The sequence below is a fragment of the Balaenoptera physalus genome (genome assembly GCF_965194825.1).
Source record: "Balaenoptera physalus genome assembly, chromosome: 2".
NCBI lineage: Eukaryota > Metazoa > Chordata > Mammalia > Artiodactyla > Balaenopteridae > Balaenoptera > Balaenoptera physalus.
In genome coordinates, this window is record NC_138883.1 from 131,871,076 (window position 1) to 131,881,472 (window position 10,397).

Here is a 10,397-nt window from a genome sequence, read left to right on the forward strand (position 1 = left end):
AATAGAATTAGAAATGAAAAAGGAGAAGTAACAAAAAACACTTCAGAAATACAAAGGATCATGAGAGATTACAACAAGCAAATCTATGCCAATAAAATGGACAACCTGGAAGAAATGGACACATTTTAGAAAAGCACAACCTTCCGAGACCGAACCAGGAAGAAATAGAAAATATAAACACACCAATCAAGATCACTGAAATTGAGACTGATTAAAAATCTTACAGCAAACAAAAGCCCAGGACCAAATGGCTTCACAGGCGAATTCTATCAAACATTTAGAGAAGAGCTAACACCTATCCTTCTCAAACTCTTCCAAAATATTGCAGAGGGAGGAACACTCCCCAATTCATTCTACGTGGCTACCATCACCTTGATACCAAAACCAGAGAAAGATGTCACAAAGAAAGAAAACTACAGGCCAATATCACTGATGAACATAGATGCAAAAATCCTCAACAAAATACTAGCAAACAGAATCCAACAGCACATTAAAAGGATCATACACCATGAACAAGTGGGGTTTATCCCAGGAATGCAAGGATTCTTCAATAAATGCAAATCAATCAATGTGATAAACCATATTAACACATGGAAGGAGAAAAACCATATGGTCATCTCAATAGATGCAGGAAAAACTTTCAACAAAATTCAACACCCGTTTATGATAAAAAACCTCCAGAGAGTAGGCATAGAGGGAACCTACCTCAACATAATAAAGGCCATACAAGACAAACCCACAGCCAACATCATTCTCAATGGTAAAAAACTCATACCATGTCCTGTAAGATCAGGAACAAGATAAGGTTGCCCACTCTCACCACTATTATTCAACATAGTTTTGGAAGTTTTAGCCACAGCATCAGAGAAGAAAAAGAAACAAAAGGAATCCAAATTGGAAAAGAAGAAGTAAAACAGTTACTGTACACAGATGACATGATACTATACATAGAGAATCCTAAAGGTGCTACCAGAAAACTACTAGAGCTAATCATGAATTTGGTAAAGTAGCAGGATACAAAATGAATGCACAGAAATCTCTTTCCTTTCTATACACTAATGATGAAAAATCTGAAAGAGAAATTAAGGAAACACTCCTATTTACCATGTAACAAAAAGAATAAGATACCTAGGAATAAACCTACCTATGGACACAAAAGACCTGTATGCAGAAAACTATAAGAAACTGATGAAGAAATCAAGGATGATCCAAACAGGTGGAGAGATATACCATATTCTTGGATTCGAAGAATCAGCATTGTGGAAATGACTCTACTACCCAAAGCAATCTACAGATTCAGTGCAATCCCTAACAAACTACCAATGGCATTTTTCACAGAAGTAGCACAAAAAGTTTCACAATTTGTATGGAAACACAAAAGATCCCGAATAGCCAAAGCAATGTTGAGAAAGAAAAACGGAACTGGAGGAATCAGGCTCCCAGACTTCAGACTATACTACAAAGCTACAGTAATCAAGAGAGTGTGGTACTGGCACAAAAACAGAAATGTAGATCAATGGAACAGGATAGGAAGCCCAGAGATAAACCCACACACATATGGTCACCTTATCTTTGATAAAGGAGGCAAGAATATACAATGGAGAAAAGACAACCTCTTCAATAAGTGGTGCTGGGAAAACTGGACAGCTGCATGTAAAATAATGAAATTAGAACACTCCCTAACACCATAGACAAAAGTAAACTCAAAATGGATTAAAGACTTAAATGTAAGGCCAGCACTATAAAACTCTTAGAGGAAAACATAGGCAGAACACTCCATGATATAAATCACAGCAAGGTCCTTTTGGACCCAACTCCTCCAGAAATGGAAATAAAAACAAAAATAAACAAATGAGACCTAATGAAACTTAAAACCTTTTGCACAGCCTAGGAAACCATAAACAAGCCAAAAAGACAACCCTCAGAATGGGAGAAAATATTTGCAAAAGAAGCAACTGACAAAGGATTAATCTCCAAAATTTACAAGCAGCTCATGCAGCTCAGTATCAAAAACAAAAACAAACACAAAAAAACAGCCCAATCCAAAAATGGCAGAAGACCTAAATAAACATTTTTCCAAAGAAGATATACAGATTACCCACAAACACATGAAAGGATTCTCGACATCATTAATCATTAGCGAAATGCAAATCAAAACTACAAGGAGGTATCACCTCACACAAGTCAGAATGACCATCATCAAAAAACCTACAAACAATAAATGCTGGAGAGGTTGTGGAGAAAACGGTACCCTCTTGCACTGTTGGTGGGAATGTAAATTGATACAGCCACTACAGAGAACAGTATGAAGGTTCCTTAAAATACTAATAATAGAACCACCAGAAGGATGTGCTCCCATTCCCTCCTGTGAGAACACTGGAATCACAGCTAACTGCTGAAAAATCATCGACAGGAAGACACTGGAACATACCAAAAAAGCTATCCCAAATCCAAAGACAAAGGAGAAACCACAATGAGATGGTAGGAGTGGCACAATCACAATAAAATCAAATTCCATAAGTGGTGGGTAGGTGACTCACAAACTGGAGAACACTTATACCACAGAAGTCCACCCATTGGAGTGAAGGTTCTGAGTCACATGTCAGGCTTCTGACCCTGGGGGTCCAGCAACAGGAGGAAGAATTCCTAGAGAATCAGACTTTGAAGACTAGCGGGATTTGATTGCAGGGCTTTCACAGGACTGGGAGAAACAGAGGCTCTACTCTTGGAGGGCACACACAAAGTAGTGTGTGCATCGGGACCCAGGGGATGGATCAGTGACCCCATAGGAGACTGAATAAGACCTACCTGCTAGTGTTGGAGGGTCTCCTGCAAAGGTGGGGGGGGGCGTTGTTGTGTCTCACCATGAGGACAAGGACACTGGCAGCAGAATTTCTGGGAAGTATTCCATGGCGGGTGCCCTCCCAGATTCTGCCATTAGCCCCACCAAAGAGCCAAGGTAGGCTACAGTGTTGGGTCACTTCAGGCCAAACAACCAACAGGGAGGGAATCAAGCCCCACCCATCAGCAGTCAAGTGGATTAAAGTTTTACTGAGCTCTGCCCACCAGAACAACAGCCAGCTCTACCCACCATCAGTCCCTCCCATCAGGAAACCTGCACAAGCCTCTTAGATAGCCTCATTCACCAGAGGGCAGACAGCAGAAGAAAGAAGAACTACAATCCTGCAGCCTGTGGAATGAAAACCACATTCACATTCAATGAAAAGGCAGAGTACTACGTATCAGATGAAGGAACAAGATAAAACCCCAGAAAAACAACTAAATGAACTGGACATAGGCAACCTTCCAGAAAAAGAATTCAGAATGATGATAGTGAAGATGATCCAGGACCTCGGAAAAAGAATGGAGGCAAAGATTGAGAAGATGCAGGAAATGTTTAACAAAGACGTAGAAGAATTAAAGAACAAACAAACAGAGATGCACAATACAAAAACTGAAATGAAAAACACACTAGAAGGAATCAGTAGCAGAATAACTGAGGCAGAAGAACGGATAAGTGAACTGGAAGACAGAATGGTGGAATTCACTGTTGTGGAACAGAATAAAGAAAAAAGAACGAAAAGAAATGAAGACAGCCTAAGATACCTCTGGGAAAACATTAAATGCTACAACATTCGCATTATAGGGGTCCAAGAAGGAAAAGAGAGAGAAAGGACTCAAGAAAATATTTGAAGTGATTATAGTTGAAAATTTCCCTAAAACGGGAAAGGAAATAGCCATCCAAGTCCAGGAAGCACAGAGAGTCCCATACAGGATAAACCCAAGGAGAAACAAGCCGAGACACATAGTAATCAAATTGGCAAAAATTAAAGACAAAGAAAAATTATTGAAGGCAACAACGGAAAAACAACAAACATATAAGGGAACTCCCATAAGGTTAACAGCTGATTTCTCAGCAGAAACTCTACAAGCCAGAAGGGAGTGGCATGATATACTTAAAGTGATGAAAGGGAAGAACCTACAACCAAGAGTACACTACCTGGCAAGGATCTCATTCAGATTCGATGGAGAAATCAAAAGCTTTACAGACAAGCAAAAGCTAAGAGAATTCAGCACCACCAAACCAGCTCTACAACAAATGCTAAAGGAACTTCTCTAGGCAAGAAACACAAGAGAAGAAAAAGACCTACAAAACAAACCCAAAACAATTAAGAAAATGGTAATAAGAACATACATATCGATAATTACGTTAAATGTGAATGGATTAAATGCTCCAACCAAAAGACACAGGCATGCTGAATGGATACAAAAACAGGACCCATGTATATGCTGTCTACAAGAGACCCATTTCAGACCTAGGGACACATACAGACTGAAAGTGAGGGGATGGAAAAAGTTATTCCATGCAAATGGAAATCAAAAGAAAGCTAGAGTAGCTATAGAATAGACTTTAAAATAAAGAATGTTACAAGAAACAAGGAAGGACACTACATAATGATCAAGGGATCAATCCAAGAAGAAGATATAACAATTATAAATATATATGCACCCAACAGAGGAGCACCTCAATACATAAGGCAACTGCTAACAGTTCTAAAAGAGGAAATCGACAGTAATACAATAATAGTGGGGGACTTCAACAACTCACTTACACCAATGGACAGATCACCCAAACAGAAAATTAATAAGGAAACACTAGCTTTAAATGACACAATAGACCAGACAGATATAATTGACATTTATAGGACATTCCATCAAAAAACAGCACTTTTTTCTCAATTGCACTTGGAACATTCTCCAGGACAGATTACATCTTGGGTTATACTTAAAGCCTCAGTAAATTTAAGAAAACTGAAATCATATCAAGCATCTTTTCTGACCACAATGTTATGAGATTAGAAATCAATTAAAGGGAATAAAACATAAAAAACACAAACACATGGAGGTTAAAAAATATGTTACTAAATAACCAAGAGATCACTGAAAAATCAAAGAGGAAATTTAAAAAATACCTAGAGACAAATGACAATGAAAACAAGAGGTTCCAAAACCTATGGGATGCAGCAAAATCAGTTCTAAGAGGGAAGTTTATAGCTATACAAGCCTACCTCAAGAAACAAGAAAACTCTCAAATAAACAATCTAACCTTACACCTAAAGGAACTAGAGAAAGAAGAACAAACAAAACCCAAAGTTAGCAGAAGGAAAGAAATCATAAAGATCAGAGAAGAAATAAATGAAATAGAATCAGAGAAAACAATAGCAAAGATCAATAAAACTAAAAGCTGGTTCTTTGAGAAGGTAAAATTGATAAACCATTAACCAGACTCATCAAGAAAAAGAGGCAAAGGACTCAAATCAATAAAATAAAAATGAAAAAGGAGAAGTTACAACAGACACCGCAGAAATACAAAACATCCTAAGAGACTACTACAAGCAACTCTATGCCAATAAAATGGACAACCTGGAAGAAATGGACAAATTCTTAGAAAGGTACAACCTTCCAAAGCTGAACCAGGAAGAAATAGAAAATATGAACAGACCAATCACAAGTAATGAAATTGAAACTGATTAAAAATCTTCCAACAAATAGAAGTCCAGGACCAGATGGCTTCACAGGTGAATTCTGTCAAACATTTAGAGAAGAGCTAACACCCATCCTTCTCAAACGCTGCCAAAAAATTGCAGACGCAGGAACACTCCCAAACTCATTCTATGAGGCCACCATCACCCTGATACAAAACCAGACAAAGATACTACAAAAAAGAAAATTACAGACCAATATCACTGATAAATATGGATGCAAAAATCCTCAACAAAATACTCGGAAACAGGATCCAACAATATATTAAAAGGATCATACACCATGATCAAGTGGGATTTATCCCAGGAATGCAAGGATTCTTCAATATACACAAATCAATCAATGTGATACACCATAGTAACAAATTGAAGAATAAAAACTATACAGTCATCTCAAAAGATGCAGGAACAGCTTTTGGCAAAATTCAACACCCATTTATGATAAAAACTCTCAAGAAAGTGGGCATAGAGGGAACCTACCTCAACATAATAAAGTCCATATACCACAAACCCACAGCAAACATCATTCTCAATGGTGAAATATTGAAAGCATTTCCTCTAAGATCAGGAACAAGACAAGGATGTCTACTCTCACCACTATTATTCAACATAGGATTGGAAGTCCTAGCCATGGCAATTAGAGAAGAAAAAAAAATAAAAGGAAGAGAAGTTGGAAAAGAAGAAGTAAAACTGTTACTGTTTGCAGATCGCATGAGACTATACGTAGAGAATCCTAAAGATGCCACCAGAAAACTACTAGAGCTAATCAATGAATTTGGTAAAGGTGCATTATACAAAATTAATGCACAGAAATCTCTTGCATTCCTATATACTAATGATGAAAAATCTGAAGGTGAAATTAAGGAAACACTCCCAGTTACCATTGCAACAAAAAGAATAAAATACCTGGGAATAAACCTACCTAGGGTGACAAAAGACCTGTATGTGGAAAACTATAAGACACTGATGAAATAAATTAAAGATGATACCAATAGATGGAGAGATATACCATGTTCTTGAATTGGAAGAATCAATATTGTGAAAATGACTATATTACCCAAGGCAATCTACAGATTCAATGCGATCCCTATCAAATTGCCAATGGCATTTTTTATAGAACTAGAACAAAAAAAAATCTTAAAATTTTTATGGAGACACAAAAGGCCCTGATTAGCCAAAGCAGTCTTTAGGGACAAAAGCAGAGATGGAGGAATCATACTATACTACAATATGGTACTGGCACAAAAACAGAAATATAGATTAATGGAACAAGATAGAAAGCCCAGAGATAAACCCACACACCTATGGTCAACTAGTCTATGACAAAGGAAGCAAGGGTATACAATGGAGAAAAGACAACCTCTTCAATAAGTGGTGCTGGGAAAACTGGACAGCTGCATGTAAAAGAATGAAATTAGAACACTCCCTAACACCATACACAAAAATAAACTCAAAATGGGTTAGAGACCTAAATGTAAGACTGGACACTTTGAAACTCCTAGAGGAAAACATAGGAAGAAAACTCTTTGACATAAATCACAGCAAGATCTTTTTTGATCCACCTCCTAGACTAATGGAAATAAAAACAAAAATAAACAAATGGGACCTAATGAAACTTAAAATCTTTTGCACAGCAAAGGAAACCATAAACAAGACGAAAAGACAACACACAGATTCAGAGAAAATATTTGTAAATGAAGCAACAGACAAAGGATTAATCACCAAAATATATAAACAGCGCATGCAGCTCAATATTAAAAAACAAACTACCCAATCCAAAAATGGGCAGAAGATCTGAATAGACATTTCTCCAAAGAAGACATACAGATGGCCAAGAAGCACATGAAAAGCTGCTCAACATCACTAATTATTAGAGAAATGCAAATCAAAACTACAGTGAGGTATCACTTCACACCAGTTAGAATGGGCATCATCAGAAAATCTACAAACAAAAAATGCTTGAGTGGTTGTGGAGAAAAGGGAACCCTCTTGCACTGTTGGTGGGAATGTAAATTGATACAGCCACTATGGAGAACAGTATGGAGGTTCCTTAAAAAACTAAAAATAGAGCTACCATATGACCCAGCAATCCCACTAATGGGCATGTACTAGGAGAAAACCATAATTCAAAAAGACACATGCACCCCAATGTTCATTGCAGCACTATTTACAATAGCCAGGTCATGGAAGCAACCTAAATGCCCATCGGCAGATGACTGGATAAAGAAGATGTGGTACACATATACAATGGAATATTACTCAGCCATAAAAAGGAACGAAATTGTATCATTTTTAGAGACGTGGATGGATCTAGAGACTGTCACAAAGAGTGACGTAAGTCAGAAAGAGAAAAACAAATATCGTATATTATCGCATATATGTAAGACCTGGATAAATGGTACAGATGAACCGGTTTGCAGGGCAGAAATTGGGACACAGATGTAGAGAACAAACTTATGGACACCAAGGGGGGAAAGCGGTGGGGAGAGAGGGTGGGGGTGTGATTAATTGGGAGATTGGGATTGACATGTACACACTGATGTGTATAAAATGGATGACTAATGGATAACTAATAAGGACCTGCTGTATAAACAAATAAAATCCAAAAAAAAAAGAAAATTTCTGAAAAGAAAAAAAAAGAAAATAAAAGAACTACCATACGACCCAGCAATCCCACTCCTGGGCATATACCTTGAGGAAACCATAATTCAAAAAGAGTCAAGTGCCACATGTTCATTGCAGTTCTATTTACAATAGCCAGGACATGGAAGCAACCTAAGTGTCTATTGATAGACGAATGGATAATGAAGATGTGGCACATATATACAATGGAATATTAGCCATAAAAAGAAAAGAAACTGTTATTTGTAGTGAGGTGGATGGACCTAGATTCTGTCATACAGAGTGAAGTAAGTCAGAAAGAGAAAAACCAAATACCGTATGCTAACACATATATATGGAATCTAAAAAAAAAAAAAAAAGGTTCTTAAGAACCTAAGGGCAGGACAGGAATAAAAACACAGATTTAGAGAATGGACTTGAGAACACAGGGAGGGGGAAGGGTAAGCTGGGACGAAATGAGAGAGTGGTATGGACACATATCCACTACCAAATGTAAATTAGATAGCCAGTGGGAAGCAGCTGCATAGCACAGTGAGATCATCTCAGAGCTTTGTGACCACCTAGAGGGGTGGGATAGCGAGTTTGGGAGGGAGATGCAAGACGGGGGAGATATGGGGATATTTGTATACATATAGCTGATTCACTTTGTTATATAGCAGAAACTTACACAACATTGTAAAGCAATTATACTCCAATAAAGATGTTAAAAAAAAAAAGCTGTATGGTATTGGCATAAAAATAGACATATATACCAATGGAACAGAACTGAGAGCATAGAAATAAACCTCTGCATGTACAGTTAACTAATATTTGTCAAGAAAGACAAGAATATTAAATGGGGAAAGGATAATCTTTTCAATAAATGGTGTAATGGAAACTGGATAAACACATGCAGAACAGATAAACTGGACTTGTGTTTTACACCACTGACAAATGGTAACTCGAAATGGATTAAAGACTTACATGTCAAAAAATGGAAACTGTAAAACTCCTAGAAGAAAACTTAAGGAAAATGATCCTTGATATGGGTCTTGGAGATGATTTTTTAGATATAACACCAAAAGCACAAGACATAGAAACAAAAATAAATACACGGGACAACAAAAAACTAAAAAGCTTCTGCATAGTAAAAGAATCAATGAAATGAAACCTATGAAATGGGAGAAAATACATGCAAATCATATATCTGATAAAGAGCTAATATCTAAAATAAAAAACTCATACAACTCAACAGAAAAAAAAAATCTTATTTAAAATGGGAAAAGGAACTGAATAGAAATTTTTCCAGAGAAGACATATCAATGGCCAACAGGTACATGAAATGGTGCTTGGCATCACCAGTCATCAGAGAAGTGCACATCAAAACTGCAATGAGATATCACCACACACCTTTAAAATGGGTATCATCAACAACAACAAAAAAAACCACACACACGAAATACGAGGTGACAAGTGTTGATAAGGATACAGAGAAAAGAAAATCCTTGTGTACTGTTGGTAGGAATTTAAGTTACCAGAGCCACTATGGAAAACAATATGGAGGTTTCTAAAAAAATTAAAAATAGAATTATTTTATGATTTGCAATCTAATTTCTGTGTATATATCCAAAGGTAATGAAAATAGGATCTCAAAGAGTTATATGCACTCTCATGTCCATTTCAGCATTATTCACAATAGCCAAGATATGGAAGCAAGTTAAGTGTCCATTAACAGATGATGAGAGAAGATGTGATACACACACACACACACACACACACACAGGAATATTATTCAGTCATGAGAAAAAAAAAGAAATACTGACATTTGCAACAACATGGATGAATCTTGAAGGCATTATGCTAAGTGAAATAAGTCAGACATAAGAAAGACAAATGCTATAGGATATCACTTATATGTGGATTCTAGAAAGGCTGAACTCGTAGAAACAATGTAGAATGTTGGTTACTGAGATTGGTAGTTGTAGGAAGTGGAGAGATATTAGTCAAAGGGTACACACTCCAGCTTAAGATGAATAAGTTCTTGTGTTCTAATATACACCATGGTGTTGTATACGTGAAAGTTACTATGAAAGTAGATCTTAAAAGTTTTTACCACAAAAAGAAATGACAACTATGTGATGTGATGGAAGTGTTAGCTAATGCTATGGTGGTAATCATGTTGCAATATATGTGTATCAAATCAACATATTATATACCTTAAACTTATACAATGTTATATTTCAATTATATCTT